The sequence below is a fragment of the Triticum dicoccoides genome, chromosome 1B, assembly GCF_002162155.2.
Source record: "Triticum dicoccoides isolate Atlit2015 ecotype Zavitan chromosome 1B, WEW_v2.0, whole genome shotgun sequence".
Lineage (NCBI taxonomy): Eukaryota > Viridiplantae > Streptophyta > Magnoliopsida > Poales > Poaceae > Triticum > Triticum dicoccoides.
In genome coordinates this window covers 71,444,179-71,462,166 of record NC_041381.1, presented here as the reverse complement: position 1 = coordinate 71,462,166, position 17,988 = coordinate 71,444,179, and the positions used below count along the sequence as shown (strand labels likewise).

Sequence of the window (17,988 nt, the reverse complement as noted above, 5' to 3'; positions counted from 1 at the left end):
AGAGCATTGGTCCCGGTTCGTGAAACCAACCGGGACTAATGCCCCCTTTAGTCCTGGTTGGTGCCACCAACCGGGACCAAAGGCCTCTTTTCAGCAGCCCAAAGGGCGGGAAGCGGCGGCCTTTGGTCCCGGTTGGTGGCACCAACTGGGACAAAAGGTGGGGCATTGGTCCCGGTTGGTGCCACAAACCGGTTCCAATGCCCCTCTTTAGTCCTGGTTGGTGCCACCAACCGGGACCAAAGGCCCCTGTGATGCCCGCGTCGCGGCCAAAGTTTAGTCCCACCTTGCTAGTTGAGAGGGCTCGAGAGTGGTTTATAAGCGCTGCTGCGCCCACACTCTCGAGCTCCTCTCAACTGTAGGCTTTCGGGCCTAATCTCACACTATGCTGTTGTGGGCCTATTGGGCCTTCTGCGGGCCTGAATCCTGGCCCAGGTTGGGTTTCTAGTCGTATTCACGCCGTAGTGGCCCAATAGGTGGCAGTTTTTCTGTTTTTTGCATTATTTATTTTCTTTTGTTTTTTGCTTTATTTTTTAATTCTTTTTGCTTTTAGTTTTAGAAAAAATATAAACTTTCTGTTAGTGCCATTAGTTTTCAAATTTGAAAACACTTTTTTTTGTTTTCTTTCTTGCTTTATTTATTTTATTTTTCTTCTAATTACAACAAAATACTTATTGTTGCTTTTTTATTTTTTTTCCCTTTTTTTTGTTTTGTTTTCTGCATTATTTATTTTCTTTTGTTTTTTGCTCTATTTTTTAATTCTTTTTTGCTTTTAGTTTTAGAAAAATTATAAACTTTTTGTTAGTGACATTAGTTTTCAAATTTGAAAACACTTTTTTTGTTTTCTTTCTTGCTTTATTTATTTTATTTTGTTTCTAATTACAACAAAATACTTATTGTTGCTATTTTTATTTTTTCCATGTTTTTTTGTTTTGCTTTCTGCATTATTTATTTTCTTTTGTTTTTTGCTCTATTTTTTAATTCTTTTTTGCTTTTAGTTTTAGAAAAATTATAAACTTTCTGTTAGTGCCATTAGTTTCCAAATGAACTCTGAAAAAGTTGAAAGCTGGCATGGTATCATAAATTCACCCACATAGCATGTGCATGTACAAAACGGACAATGGTATCATACTCGTTTGTTACAAAGTTGGCATGGTATCATCATAATAGTTGCGGGAGAAAGTCTTCACTTTTTCTTCGCTTGTGTCATTTGCTTATTACGCCGTAACCATGGATAATCTTCATCGTTTATTAGGATGCTGGGGTTAGCCTTGACTTTGAAGGGAGGAATTTCATGAAACTTTTCATAATCTTCAGACATGTCTATCTTGCCCTCCACTCCCACGATGTCCCTTTTTTCTGAAAGAACTATGTGGCGCTTTGGCTCATTGTATGATGTATTCGCTTCCTTATCTTTTCTTTTTCTCGGTGTGGTAGACATGTCCTTCATTGGCTAGGACGAATGGTTCGTCAGTGTACCCAAGATTTTTCAGATCCACTGTTGTCATTCCGTACTATGGGTCTACCTGTATCCCGCCTCCTGACAGATTGACCCATTTGCACTTAAACAAAGGGACCTTAAAATCATGTTCGTAGTCAAGTTCCCATATGTCCACTATGTAACCATAATATGTGTCATTTCCCCTCTCGGTTGTTGCATCAAAGCGGACACCGCTGTTTTGGTTGGTGCTCTTTTGATCTTTCTCAATCGTGTAAAATGTATTCTCATTTATCTCGTATCCTTTTCAAATCGTAACAGTCGAAGATGGTCCTCTGGACAACAAGTACAGCTCATCACAAATAGTGTTGTCACCTCTGAGACATGTTTCCAACCAACTGCTGAAAGTCCTGATGTGTTCACATGTAATCCAGTCGTCACACTGCTCCGGGTGTTTGGAGCGCAGACTGTTCTTGTGTTCATCGACATACGGGGTCACCAAGGTCGAGTTCTGTAGAACTGTGTAGTGTGCTTGAGACCAAGAATGTCCGTCCCTGCATATTATTGAGTCCCTTCCAAGCGTGCCTTTTCCAGTCAGTCTCCCCTTTAACCGCGATTTAGGGAGACCTATCTTCTTAAGGCCAGGAATGAAGTCAACACAAAACCCAATGACATCCTCTGTTTGATGGCCCATGGAGATGCTTCCTTCTGGCCTAGCACGGTTACAGACATATTTCTTTAGGACTCCCATGAACCTCTCAAAGGGGTGCATATTGTGTAGAAATACGGGGCCCAGAATGACAATCTCGTCAACTAGATGAACTAGGACGTGCGTCATGGTATTGAAGAAGGATGGTGGGAACACCAGCTCGAAACTGACAAGACATTGCACCACATCACTCCTTAGCCTTGGTATGATTTCTGGATCGATCCCCTTTTGAGAGATTGCATTGAGGAATGCACATAGCTTCACAATGGCTAATCGGACGTTTTCTGGTAGAAGCCCCCTCAATGCAACCGGAAGCAGTTGCGTCATAATCACGTGGCAGTCATGAGACTTTAGGTTCTGAAACTTTTTCTCTGCCATATTTACTATTCCCTTTATATTCGACGAGAAGCCAGTCGGGACCTTCATACTAAGCAGGCATTCAAAGAAGATTTCCTTCTCTTCTTTGTAAAAGCATAGCTGGCAGGACCTTCATACTGCTTTAGAGGCATGCCGTCTTTTTTGTGCAAACGTTGCAGGTCCTCTCGTGCCTCAGCTGTATCTTTTGTCTTCCCATACACGCCCAAGAAGCCTAGCAGGTTCATGCAAAGGTTCTTCGTCACGTGCATCACGTCGATCGAAGAGCGGACCTCTAGGTCTTTCCAGTAGGGTAGGTCCCAAAATATAGATTTCTTCTTCCACATGGGTGCATGTCCCCCAGTGTCACTCGGAACAGCTAGTCCGTCGGGACCCTTTCCAAAGATTATGTGTAAATCATTGACCATAGCAAGTACGTGATCACTGGTACGCATGGCGGGCTTCTTCCGGTGATCTGCCTCGCCTTTCAAATGCTTGCCTTTCTTTCGACATTGATGGTTGGTCGGAAGAAATCGACGATGGCCCAGGTACACATTCTTCCTGCAGCTTCCCAGGTATATACTATCGGTGTCAAGTAAACAGTGCGTGCATGCGTGGTATCCCTTGTTTGTCTGTCCTGAAAGGTTACTGAGAGCGGGCCAATCGTTGATGGTCACGAACAGCAACGCCTTTAGGTCAAATTCCTCCTGTTTGTGCTCATCCCACGTACGTACACCGTTTCCATTCCACAGCGGTAAAAGTTCTTCAACTAATGGCCTTAGGTACACATCAATGTCGTTGCCGGGTTGCTTAGGGCCTTGGATGAGAACTGGCATTATAATGAACTTCCGCTTCATGCACATCCAAGGATGAAGGTTATACATACATAGAGTCACGGGCCAGGTGCTGTGATTGCTGCTCTGCTCCTCGAAAGGATTAATGCCATCCGCGCTTAAAGCAAACCATACGTTCCTTGGGTCACTTGCAAACTCATCCCAGTACTTTCTCTCGATTTTTCTCCACTGCGACCCGTCGGCGGGTGCTCTCAACTTCCCGTCTTTCTTACGGTCCTCACTGTGCCATCGCATCAACTTGGCATGCTCTCCGTTTCTGAACAGACGTTTCAACCGTGGTATTATAGGAGCATACCACATCACCTTCGCAGTAACCCTCTTCCTGGGGGGGCTCGCCGTCAACATCACCAGGGTCATCTCGTCTGATCTTATACCGTAATGCACTGCATACCAGGCATGCGTTCAGATCCTTGTACGCACCGTGGTAGAGGATGCAGTCATTAGGGCATGCATGTATCTTCTGCACCTCCAATCCTAGAGGGCATACGACCTTCTTTGCGGCGTATGTACTGTCGGGCAATTCGTTATCCTTTGGAAGCTTCTTCTTCAATATTTTCAATAGCTTCTCAAATCCTTTGTCAGGCACAGCATGTTGTAAATATGCCCCAGAGGCAATAAGAAATTAGTTATTATTATATTTCCTTGTTCATGATAATCATTTATTATCCATGCTATAATTGTATTGATAGGAAACTCAGATACATGTGTGGGTACATAGACAACACCATGTCCCTAGTAAGCCTCTAGTTGACTAGCTCATTGATCAATAGATGGTTACGGTTTCCTGACCATGGACATTGGATGTCGTTGATAACGGGATCACATCATTAGGAGAATGATGTGATGGACAAGACCCAATCCTAACCCTAGCACAAAGATCATGTAGTTCGTATGCTAAAACTTTTCTAATGTCAAGTATCATTTCCTTAGACCATGAGATTGTGCAACTCCCGGATACCGTAGGAATGCTTTGGGTGTACAAAACGTCACAACGTAACTGGGTGGCTATAAAGGTGCACTAGGGTATCTTCAAAAGTGTCTGTTGGGTTGGCACGAATCGAGACTGGGATTTGTCACTCCGTGTAACAGAGAGGTATCTCTGGGCCCACTCGGTAGGACATCATCATAATGTGCACAATGTGACCAAGGGGTTGATCACGGGATGATGTGTTACGGAACGAGTAAAGAGACTTGCTGGTAACGAGATTGAACAAGGTATCGGGATACCGACGATCGAATCTCGGGAAAGTACAATACCGCTAGACAAAGGGAATTGTATACGGGATTGATTGAGTCCTTGACATCGTGGTTCATCCGATGAGATCATCGTGGAACATGTGGGAGCCAACATGGATATCCAGATCCCGCTGTTGGTTATTGACCGGAGAACGTCTCGGTCATGTCTGCATGGTTCCCGAACCCGTAGGGTCTACACACTTAAGGTTGGATGACGCTAGGGTTATAAAGGAAGTTTGTATGTGGTTACTGAATGTTGTTCGGAGTCCCGGATGAGATCCCGGACGTCACGAGGAGTTTCGGAATGGTCCGGAGGTAAAGATTCATATATGGAAAGTTGTTGTTCGGGTTCCGGGAAAAGTTCAGGTTTTTCCGGTATTGTACCGGGAAGCTTCCAAAAGGTTCCGTAGGATTCCGGAGGGGTCCGGAGGTCCGGAAATTGTTCCACCACGTCCAATACAGTAGCATGGGATGTAGGGGGCGCCCTAGCCTTAATGGGCCAGGGGCACCAGCCCCCCCAAGGCCCATGCGCATGGGAGAGGGGAAACCCTAAGGGGGAGCGCCTCCACTTGACTTGGGAGGCACTCCTCCCCCCCTTGGCCGCTGCCCCCAACCCTAGATGAGATCTAGGGGGGCCGGCCCCCTCTCCCCCCCCACCTATAAATAGTGAAGGGGTGGGAGGGCAGCCGCACCCAAGTTCTGGCGCAGCCCTTCCTCTCTCCCAAGTCCTCCTCCTCTCCCGCGGTGCTTGGCGAAGCCCTGTAGGATTGCCACGCTCCTCCACCACCACCACGCCGTTGTGCTGCTGCTGGACGGAGTCTTCCCAACCTCTCCCTCTCTCCTTGCTGGATCAAGGCATGGGAGATGTCACCGGGCTGCACGTGTGTTGAACGCGGAGGTGCCGTCCGTTCGGCACTAAGATCTGAAGGAAATATGCCCTAGAGGCAATAATAAAGTTATTATTTATTTCCTTATTTCATGATAAATGTTTATTATTCATGCTAGAATTGTATTAACCGGAAACATGATACATGTGTGAATACATAGACAAACATATAGTCACTAGTATGCCTCTACTTGACTAGCTCATTAATCAAAGATGGTTATGTTTCCTAACCATAGACATGTGTTGTCATTTGATTAATGGGATCGCATCATTAGGAGAATAATGTGATTGACATGACCCATTCCGTTAGCCTAGCACTTGATCGTTTAGTATGTTGCTACTGCTTTCTTCATGACTTATACATGTTCCTGTAACTATGAGATTATGCAACTCCCGTTTACCGGAGGAACACTTTGGGTACTACCAAATGTCACAACGTAACTGGGTGATTATAAAGGAGTACTACAGGTGTCTCCGAAGGTACATGTTGAGTTGGCGTATTTCGAGATTAGGTTTTGTCACTCCGATTGTCGGAGAGGTATCTCTGGGCCCTCTCGGTAATGCACATCACTATAAGCCTTGCAAGGAATGTGACCAATGAGTTGGTTACGGGATGATGCATTACATAACGAGTAAAGAGACTTGCCGGTAACGAGATTGAACTAGGTATTGGATACCGACGATCAATTCTCGGGCAAGTAACATACCGATGACAAAGGGAACAAAGTATGTTGTTATGCGGTTTGACCGATAAAGATCTTCGTAGAATATGTAGGAGCCAATATGGGCATCCAGGTTCCGCTATTGGTTATTGACCAAGAATAGTTCTAGGTCATGTCTACATAGTTCTCGAACCCGTAGGGTCCGCACGCTTAAGGTTTCGATGACAGTTATATTATGAGTTTATGAGTTTTGATGTACTGAAGGAGTTCGGAGTCCCGGATGAGATCGGGGACATGATGAGGAGTCTCGAAATGGTCGAGACGTAAAGATCGATATATTAGACGACTATATTCGGAGTTCGGAAAGGTTCCGAGTGATTCGAGTATTTTTCGGAGTACCGGAGAGTTACGGGAATTCGCCGGGGAGTATATGGTCCTTATTGGGCCATACGGGAATAGTGGAGAGAGGCCAAAAGGAAGGAGGCCTGCGCCCCCCCTCTGGTCCGAATTGGACAAGGGGCGCAGCCCCCCTTTCCTTCTTCCTCTCCCCCTCTTTCCCCTTCTCCTACTCCAACAAGGGAGGTGGAATCCTACTAGGACTAGGGAGTCCTAGTAGGCCTCCACACTTGGCGCGCCCCCTCCTAGGGTCGGCCACCTCCCCCCCTTGCTCCTTTATATACGAGGGCAGGGGGGCACCCCATGACACACAAGTTGATCTACGGATCGTTCCTTAGCCGTGTGAGGTGCCCCCCTCCACCATATTCCACCTCGGTCATATCGTCACGGAGTTTAGGCGAAGCCCTGCGCCGGTAGAGCATCATCATCGTCACCACGCCGTCGTGCTGACAGAACTCATCCCCGAAGCTTTGCTGGATCGAAGCCCGGGGATCGTCATCGAGCTGAATGTGTGCTGAACTCGAAGGTGCCGTACGTTTGGTACTTGGATCGGTCGGATCGTAAAGACGTACGACTACATCAACCGCGTTGTCATAACGCTTCCGCTTACGGTCTACGAGGGTACGTGGACAACACTCTCTCCTCTCGTTGCTATGCCATCACCATGATCTTGCGTGTACGTAGGAAATTTTTTGAAATTACTACGTTCCCCAACAGGATCTCCGGTGATTTGGATCACGACGAGTACGACTCCTTCAACCCCGTTCACTTCAATGCTTCCGCTTAGCGATCTACAAGGGTATGTAGATGCACTCTCCTTCCCCTCGTTGCTAGTCTCTCCATAGATTGATCTTGGTGATGCGTAGAAAATTTTGAATTTCTGCTACGTTCCCCAACAGTGGCATCATGAGCTAGGTCTATTGCGTAGATTCTATGCACGAGTAGAACACAAAGTAGTTGTGGGCGTTGATTTTGTTCAATATGCTTACCGTTACTAGTCTTATCTTGATTCGGCGGCATTGTGGGATGAATCGGCCCGGACCGACCTTACACGTACTCTTACGTGAGACAGGTTCCACCGACTGACATGCACTTGTTGCATAAGGTGGCTAGCGGGTGCCAGTCTCTTCCACTTTAGTCGGATCGGATTCGATGAAAAGGGTCCTTATGAAGGGTAAATAGCAATTGACATATCACGTTGTGGTTTTTGCGTAGGTAAGAAATGTTCTTGCTAGAAACCCATAGCAGCCACGTAAAACATGCAAACAACAATTAGAGGACGTCTAACTTGTTTTTGCAGGGTATACTATATGATGTGATATGGCCAAGAAGAATGTGATGAATGATATGTGATGTATGAGATTGATCATGTTCTTGTAATAGGAATCACGACTTGCATGTCGATGAGTATGACAACCGACAGGAGCCATAGGAATTGTCTTTATTTATTGTATGACCTGCGTGTCATTGAACAACGCCATGTAATTACTTTACGTTATTGCTAACCGGTAGCCATAGTAGAAGAAGTAATAAGTTGGTGAGACAACTTCATGGAGACACGATGATGGAGATCATGATGATGGAGATCATGGTGTCATGCCGGTGACGATGATGATCATGGAGCCCCGAAGATGGAGATCAAAAGGAGCAAAATGATATTGGCCATATCATGTCACTTTTTGATTGCATGTGATGTTTATCATGTTTATGCATCTTATTTGCTTAGAAAGACGGTAGTAAATAAGATGATCCCTCATTAAAATTTCAAGAAAGTGTTCCCCCTAATTGTGCACCATTGCGAAAGTTCGTCGTTTCGAAGCACCACGTGATGATCGGGTGTGATAGATTCTAACATTCACATACAACGGGTGTAAGCCAGATTTACACACGCGAAACACTTAGGTTGACTTGACGAGCCTAGCATGTACAGACATGGCCTCGGAACACAAGAGACCGAAAGGTCGAGCATGAGTCGTATGGTAGATACGATCAACATGAAGATGTTCACCGATGATGACTAGTCCGTCTCACGTGATGATCGGACACGGCCTAGTTGACTCGGATCATGTAATCACTTAGATGACTAGAGGGATGTCTATCTGAGTGGGAGTTCATAAGATGAACTTAATTATCCTGAACATAGTCAAAAGATTCTTGCAAATTGTGTCGTAGCTCGCGCTTTAGTTCTACTGTTTTAGATATGTTCCTAGAGAAAATTTAGTTGAAAGTTGATAGTAGAAATTATGCGGACTGGTTCCGTAAACTGAGGATTGTCCTCGTTGCTTCGTAGAAGGCTTATGTCCTTAATGCACAGCTCGGTGTGCTGAACCTCGAACGTCATCTGTGGATGTTGCGAACATTTGACATACACGTTTTTGATAACTACGTGATAGTTCGGTTAAACGGTTTAGAGTTGAGGCACCAAAGACGATTTTGAAACGTCACGGAACATATGAGATGTTTCAAGGGCTGAAATTGGGATTTCAGGCTCGTGCCCACGTCAAGAGGTATAAGACCTCCGATGATTTTCTTAGCCTGCAAACTAAGGGAGAAAAGCTCAATCGTTGAGCTTGTGCTCAGATTGTCTGAGTGCAACAAATCACTTGAATCGAGTGGGAGTTGATCTTCCAGAGATAGTGATGTTTCTCCAAAGTCATTGCCACCAAGCTGCTAGAGCTTCGTGATGAACTATAACAAATCAGGGATAGATATGATGATCCTTGAGATATTCGCGATGTTTGACACCGCGAAAGTAGGAATCAAGAAGGAGCATCAATTGTTGATGGTTGGTGAAACCACTAGTTTCAAGAAGGGCAAGGCAAGAAGGGATCTTCATGAAACAGCAAATCAGCTGCTGCTCTAATGAAGAAACCCAAGGTTGAACCCAAACCCGAGACTAGGTGCTTCTGTAATAAGGGGAACAGCCACTGGAGCAGAATTACCCTAGATACTTGGTAGATGAGAAGGCTGGCAAGGTCGATAGAAGTATATTGGATATACATTAAGTTAATGTGTACTTTACTAGTACTCCTAGTAGCACCAGGGTATTAGATACCGGTTCGGTTGCTAAGTGTTAGTAACTCGAAGTAAAAGCTACGGAATAAACGGAGACTAGCTAAAGGTGAGCTGACGATATGTGTTGGAAGTGTTTCCAAGGTTGATATGATCAAGCATCGCACGCTCCCTCTACCATCGAGATTGGTATTAAACCTAAATAATTGTTATTTGGTGTTCGCGTTGAGCATAGACATGATTGGATTATGTCTATCGCAATACGGTTATTCATTTAAGGAGAATAATAGTTACTCTGTTTATTTGAATAATACCTTCAAAGGTCATGCACCTAAAATGAATGGTTTATTGAATCTCGATCGTAGTGATACACATGTTCATGCCAAAAGATACAAGATAGTAATGATAGTACCACCTACTTGTGGCACTGCCATGTAAGTCATAAAACGCATGAAGAAGCTCCATGTTGATGGATATTTGGACTCACTCATTTTTTGAAAAGTTTGAGACATGCAAACCATGTCTATTGGTACGTACGCATGAAGAAACTCCATGCAGATGGATCATTTTGGACTCACTTGATTTTGAATCACTTGAGACATGCAAATCATACTGATGAAGTCATGTACCTAGGGTAGGGTCACGGGCCTGTCCAAAGTACCCTCCCCAAGGACATCTTCAGAAGAAGCTACCTTCCAGTCGACCAAGAGGGATTCCAGTCGACGGATTCGAAGACACTCGACGATGAAGACTCACTCGACCACCAAGAGACCAAGAGCCACTCTGCATCCAAACGGTCTGTAATTAAGTAGTCTTTATAGTCATGATGACACTTTATGTAAGGCGTTACCAGTAACGCCTATCTTTATGTACTTTAAACCCTCTACTGCATGGGCTGGCTAGGGTCCTGGCAAACACTATATAAGCCACCCCCCACCACTTGTAGAAGGGTTCGCACCCCTGTAACTCATACGCACATAATCCAGTCGACCGCCTCCGGGCTCCAAGACGTAGGGCTGTTACTTCCTTCGAGAAGGGCCTGAACTCGTAAATCCCTTGCGTATACAACTACTCCATAGCCAGGATCTTGCCTCTCCATACCTACCCCCCATTCTACTTTCAGACTTAGGACCACGACAGTTGGCGCCCACCGTGGGGCAGGTGTCTTAGCGACTTTTTGGAGAAGTTGCAATTCGTCCGATCGCCTTCATCATGGTTTCTGGCGAAGGTCTGATCGAGGGCCGCGAGATCCGTCTCGGTGCGCTCGCTTTCATCGCCGATGACTCCGCTTGGCTCCAGGAGGCACCACTCGACATCGACGCGCTCCCCGTCCGCGGTGCCACGCATTTTCGGGTGTGTGTCCGCGGCGTCCTGCTGCGGCAGCCGTCGACCCCATAGCGGTCGACTCCTGTGCCGTCCTCCCTCCCCGTCTCCCACCAGCGCAAGCGCTCCGATCGGTCGAGGCTTCAGCGGTGGGTGAGACACGCAGTGGCTTGCCAATCGGCCACCACCCAAGTCGCGGCAATTGAGCCCGACGAATCTCTCTACGGCATGTTCGATCTGTCGACTGGCTCCGTAGAGACTGCATCCGAGTGCGACAGCAGCGATCCAGCGGCGGAGGTCCTGATGGTCAATGGGCCTCGTAGCCCTCCCGGCTTCCCCCGCATCGACGGGATGGACGATGGAGGCGACCCCGCCCAGGCCCATGAGGAATATCAACCCGAGCCACTCACTTCTCAGCAAAGAGAAGATCTTCGTCGTCGGAACATGGATGCCCTGCATACTCCTATCGCAGGGGAAACTCCCGAGGCTCGTGCCTTGGAAGAGGCGCGTTTGGCCAACTTGGCTGAACACACTCGACTAGAGAACCTCCAGCGAGCACTCGACGAGTGTGCGCGGCAACGAGTACCCGACTCCAGTCGATGACAGCTCTTTCCGCAGCCGACTCAGGTATATCGAACCCCGATTCAGAATTTAGCAGTTGTAGCCCGTATAGCGGAGTCAATTCAGCCCTCTCAGTCGGAGGCTGGAAGAGGCTTGATGCAGATCAGGGATTTGCTCCGAGCAGCGGGAGATCAGAATTCAGTTGTGTCATAGTCGCGCAACAGGATTCACAGTCAATCCGTCGCTGCGAATACTGTTCAGTCGGCTCATAGCCCAAGGTCGCCTCCGAGGCGCGTGGGACGTGAAGGCCGGCGGGACCACTATGATGACCGATTTGATCATGATGATAGGCATCGAGTGCCCACTCCTCCCCCGAGAGGTGGGTCTAACGCCCATCGGCAGCAAGATGACAGGCGCCAGCTCAACGTTGGGCGGAGAGCTCTAGTCGACCCCAGAGAACCAGGCTTTGATGCAAGATCCATCATCGTGCAAGGTATGGTCAATCGGAACAGAGCTCATAGAGGTGGCCATGATAGAGATGTGCCCACTAGAAGCCGAGTCCATGTTTCAGGTCCAGAATGCTTTAGCAGATCCATCAGAGCCGCAGTGATACCCCCCAACTTCAGGTTGGCGACTGGGGTAAGTAAGTTCACCGGAGAGTCCAAGCCTGAAACTTGGCTTGAAGACTACCGAGTGGCAGTACAGATTGGTGGCGGTAATGATGAGGTGGCCATGAAGCATTTGCCACTCATGCTAGAGGGTTCGGCCAGGGCATGGTTGAATCAGTTAGCTCCTAGCAGCATTTACACTTGGGAAGATCTTTCTCGAGTGTTCGTCAGGATGTTCGAGGGAACTTGCAAGCGACCGGCCGGATTGATTGAGCTGCAAGTCTGCGTACAAAAGTCGAGTGAAACATTGAGAGATTACATCCAGAGATGGATCACTTTGCATCATACCGTGGAGAATGTGTCGGACCATCAAGCGGTCTGCGCCTTCAAGGATGGTGTCAAGAGCAGAGAGTTGAGCCTGAAGTTTGGTCGAACCGGAGATATGACCCTGAGTCGAATGATGGAGATTGCCACCAAATACGCTAACGGTGAAGAAGAGGACAGGCTCCGGAGTGGCAAGTATAAGCCGAGTCAATCGGAAAAAGGAAACTCCAGTCGGAAGCAGAAGCGGAAGGCCGAGCCAGCTGCTCCTGGAGAGGCTCTGGCCGTGACTCAGGGCAAATTCAAAGGGAAGCCCAAAGGATCTTGGAACCCCAAGAAGGTAAAGGATAAAGAAGGAAATGACGTGATGGATCTACCGTGTCACATCCACACGAAGAAAGTCGAAGAGGGTAACTTCATCTACCCGAAACATACCACTCGCCAGTGCCGGCTCTTAATCCAACAGTTTCAAGGAAAACAGCCCAAGGACAAAGAGAAGGAGTCGGACAAGGCCGAGGACAAGGAGGACAGTGATGGAGGGTACCCTCATGTCAATTCCACCCTGATGATTTTTGCTGATGTAGAGAGCAAAAGTCGACTGAAAGTGATTAACCGTGAGATAAATATGGTCGACCCGGCGACACCAAGCTATCTGAAATGGTCGCAAACTCCCATTACGTTCGACCAGTCCAATCACCCTACTCACATTCCTACCCCTGGGAGGCAAGCGCTGGTGGTCGACCCAGTCGTCGAAGGCACTCGACTGATGAAGGTATTGATGGATGGCGGCAGTGGGTTGAATATACTGTATGCAGAGACGCTCAAGGGAATGGGCATTCCGATGTCCAGGCTCAGCTCCAGCAACATGAGTTTTCACGGAGTCATTCCTGGAAAGAAGGCTGAGTCACTCGGCCAAATAGCTCTGGATGTAGTGTTCAGCGACTCGAAGCATTTCCGCAAAGAGAAGCTGACATTTGAAGTCGTGGATTTCCAGAGCGCTTACCACGCTATTTTGGGAAGACCAGCCTATGCCCGCTTCATGGCTCGACCATGTTATGTGTACCTCAAATTAAAGATGCCTGGCCCCAAAGGCATGATCACTATCACTGGCAGCCGGAAGAAGGCAGAAGAGTGTTTCCAGAAAGGCTCGAAGATTGCGGATGCCTAGATAACAGTGGTAGAGCTGGAAGGATACAAGAAAAATGCAAATCCAAGTGATTTGTTGCGGGCCAAGAAGCCCGCCACAGAGTCAGCATTCCAGTCGTATGGGGAGACGAAGCCAGTTCATATCCACCCGACTGACTCCAACGCAGCTCCGACCCATATTTCCACAACACTCGACTCTAAATAGGAAGAAGCGCTCATCCAGTTCCTCCGTGAGAACTGGGACATCTTTGCATGGAAGCCAGCTGACATGTCGGGTGTTCCCAGGGGGCTGGCTGAGCATCGCCTTAGAGTCGACTCAAAAGCAAAACCTGTTAAAGAACATCTTCGACGGTCCGCCGTTCAGAAGAAAAAAGCCATTGGCGAGGAGGTGGCTCGACTCCTTGCAGCAGAGTTTATCCGAGAGATATACCACTCTGAGTGGCTCGCCAATGTCGTCATGGTTCCCAAGAAGGACAACTCACTTCGCATGTGCATTGATTTCAAACATATCAATCGGGCCTGCCCAAAAGATCATTTTTCTCTCCCTCGCATCGACCAAATTGTCGACTCGACTGCGGGATGCGAGAGATTGTCTTTTTTAGACGCCTATTCCGGGTACCATCAGATCCGTCTGTATGGACCTAACAAAATCAAAACAGCTTTCATCACTCCATCTGGGTGCTTCTGCTATATCACCATGCCATTCGGTCTCAAGAATGCCGGAGCCACGTTCATGAGAATGATTCAAAAGTGTTTACTGACTCAAATCAGTCGGAATGTGGAAGCGTACATGGATGATATCATGGTCAAGTCACGAAAGGGTTCCGACCTGTTGACTGACCTAGCTGAAACATTTGCCAATCTCAGGAGATATGATATCAAGCTTAATCCATCAAAGTGCACATTCGGAGTACCTGGCGGAAAGTTACTCGGTTTTCTTGTTTCAGAACGAGGAATCGATGCTAACCCAGAAAAAGTTGGCACCATACTCCGAATGAAACGCCCTGTGCGTGTGCATGATGTCCAGAAGCTTACTGGATGCTTGGCCGCGTTAAGTCGATTCATCTCTCGCCTCGGTGAAAAGGCGTTGCCTCTTTACCGACTGATGAAGAAGGCAGACAAGTTCGAGTGGACTCCAGAAGCTGATGCAGCGTTTGCTGAGCTAAAAGCTCTGCTCTCCACCCAGCCGGTGCTTGCTGCTCCAATCAGCAAAGAACCTCTGTGCTTTACATTGCAGCCACAGGACAGGTCGTCAGTACAGTACTTACGGTCGAGCGGGAAGAGGAAGGTAAAACCTTCAAAGTTCAGCGCCCAGTGTATTATCTCTCTGAAGTTTTGACTCCATCGAAGCCAAGATATCCTCATTATCAGAAGCTCGTATATGGGATCTACATGACCATGAAGAAGGTTGCTCATTATTTCTCTGATCATGACATTACAGTCGTTAGCAACGCACCATTGTCAGAGATTCTGCACAACAGAGATGCAACTGGTCGAGTGGCTAAATGGGCGATTGAACTCCTTCCCCTTGATATCAAATTTGAGGCAAAGAAAGCCATTAAGTCCCAGGCTATAGCAGATTTCCTTGCCGAGTGGATTGAACAACAGCAGCCGACTCAAGTTCACTCGGAGCATTGGACCATGTTCTTTGATGGCTCTAAGATGTTAAATGGTTCTGGTGCTGGGGTAGTTTTGGTTTCCCCCCAAGGAGATAAGCTCAGATATGTGCTCCAGATCCACTTTGATTCCTCCAACAATGAAGCAGAATATGAAACACTTTTGTATGGGTTGCGCATGGCCATTTCACTCGGCGTCCATCGCCTTATGGTTTATGGCGACTCAGATTTGGTGGTCAATCAGGTGATGAAGGAGTGGGACGTTAGAAGCCCAGCCATGACTAGATACTGCCATGCAGTGAGGAAGCTCAAAAAGAAATTCGAAGGGTTAGAGCTCCACCATATACCCCAACTGAAAAATCAAGCGGCTGATGATTTGGCGAAGATAGGATCCAAGAGAGAAGCCATCCCCAGTGATGTGTTCTTGGAGCATATCCATACTCCATCAGTCATAGAAGATCCTTTAACCGACGAAGCTCCGCAACCTAAGAGTGTTACGGATCCGACTAAGGTTGAAGTTCCAGCAGTGGTCGACCTGATCATGGAAGCTTTAGTGATCACTCCCAATTGGACAGTGCCGTATATCGCGTATATCTTGAGGAAAGAGCTCCTGGAGGACGAAGAAGAGGCTCGACAGATCGTTCGCCGATCTAAAGCCTTTACTGTGATAAGGGGGCAGCTGTACAGAGAAAGCGTGACTGGAGTTGGTTAGAAATGCATAATGCCGGAAGAAGGTCGAATAATCCTTGATGACATCTACTCGGGGACCTGTGGCCATCATGCGTCTTCCCGGACCATTGTGGCCAAAGCATACCGAGCCGGATTTTATTGGCCAAGAGCGAATGAAATGGCAAAGGAGATAGTTGACAAGTGTGAGGGATGTCAATTTTACTCCAATATGTCACACAAGCCCGCCTCAGCCTTAAAGACCATACCACTCGTTTGGCCCTTTGCAGTATGGGGGTTGGATATGGTCGGCCCTTTGAGAACAGGCAGAAGCGGTTTCACCCATGTGCTGGTAGCAGTTGACAAGTTCACCAAGTGGATTGAGGCCAAACCCATCAAGAACCTCGATGCCGGTACTGCTGTCAGCTTTATCAGAGAATTGATATTCAGATATGGAGTCCCGCACAACATCATCACTGACAACGGGTCAAACTTCGATTCCGAAGATTTCAGAGCTTTCTGCACGTCTCAAGGCACACGAGTCGACTATGCTTCAGTCACCCATCCACAGTCGAATGGACAGGCAGAACGAGCCAACGGCTTGATTCTCAAAGGGTTGAAACCCCGTTTGATGCGTGATCTCAAGCATGCGGCTGGAGCATGGGTCGACGAACTTCCCTCAGTGCTTTGGGGGTTAAGGACCACGCCCAACCGGTCGACTGGAAGAACTCCGTTTTTCTTGGTCTACGGAGCTGAAGCAGTCTTGCCGAGTGACCTTCTCCACAATGCTCCTCGGGTCGAGCTCTACACCGAAGCTGAAGCAGAACAAGCACGGCAGGATGCAGTCGACCTTTTAGAGGAAGAAAGGGAGATGGCTCTGATCCGATCGACCATTTATCAACAAGACTTGTGTCGCTTCCACGCCAAAAACGTGAAGAGTCGAGCCTTCCAGGAAGGAGATTTGGTTCTCCGAGTGGATCAGCAGAAACCACACAAGCTTGCTCCTTCTTGGGAAGGTCCCTTCATCGTCACCAAGGTTCTCTACAATGGAGCATACCGTCTTTACAATGTCGAGCATCAGATCGACGAGCCCCGAGCTTGGAACGCGGAGCTTCTCCGCCCCTTTTACACTTAAGTATTCACTCAGATGAGTTGTAATAGAAGTACTTTTGTAGTTTATTTATCAAAGACAAGAGCTTTATAATTTTCCCAGTAATTGTTATTACTTTTGTCCACATAAAGCAATCCCCCAGTGGGTGGCTTGGCTGCGAATCTGATTCGCCTAAGTCTGTAAAAAATCCTAACCGAGTGGTGAGCCACCCTCCCACTCGAAGGCTTAGCTGCGAAATCCGTTTCGCCTAAGTTAAACAAAATCCTACCGAGTGGTAAGCTAGCCTTCCACTCAGAGGCTTAGCTGCAGCCCAAGTACTCGCCTAAGTTTTTTGAAAATCCTACCGAGTGGAGAGGCTTAGCTGCGAAATCCGTTTCGCCTAAGTTAAACAAAATCCTACCGAGTGGTAAGCCAGCCTTCCACTCGGAGGCTTAGCTGCATTCCAAGTACTCGCCTAAGTTAAACAAAATCCTACCGAGTGGTAAGCCAGCCTTCCACTCGGAGGCTTAGCTGCAATCCAAGTACGCGCCTAAGTTAAACAAAATCCTACCGAGTGGTAAGCCAGCCTTCCATTCGGAGGCTTAGCTGCAGCATTGTGCTCACCTAAGTTCAAATACAACGTGCGCTCTGCGAGGAAGACGAGGTGCAGGTCGACTGCTACCCTCTCCTTCCGAGCTACGCCACAAATACAACGTGCGCTCTGCAAGGAGGACGAGACACAGGTCGACTGCTACCCTCTCCTTCCAAGCTACGCCACAAATACAACGTGCGCTCCACAAGGAGGACGAGGTGCAGGTCGACTGCTACCTCCTTTTCCAGAGGTACGCCTTGAAAATCCTACCGAGTGAAGAGCAAACCTCCCACTCGGGGGCTTAGCTGCAGCCCAGTGCTCGCCTAAGTTTTTGAAAATCCTACCGAGTGGAGAGCAAACCTCCCACTTGGGGGCTTAGCTGCAGCCCAGTGCTCGCCTAAGTTTTTGAAAATCCTACCGAGTGGAGAGCAAACCTCCCACTCGGGGGCTTAGCTGCAGCCCAGTGCTCGCCTAAGTTTTTGAAAATCCTACCGAGTGGAGAGCAAACCTCCCACTCGGGG

The 17,988-nt window shown here is 47.7% G+C and overlaps 1 pseudogene; it reads right to left on the bottom strand.

Annotated features, from left to right (window-relative positions):
- LOC119350166 overlaps nucleotides 1-17,988 on the bottom strand; it is a 41,604-nt pseudogene that overhangs the window by 7,482 nt on the left and 16,134 nt on the right.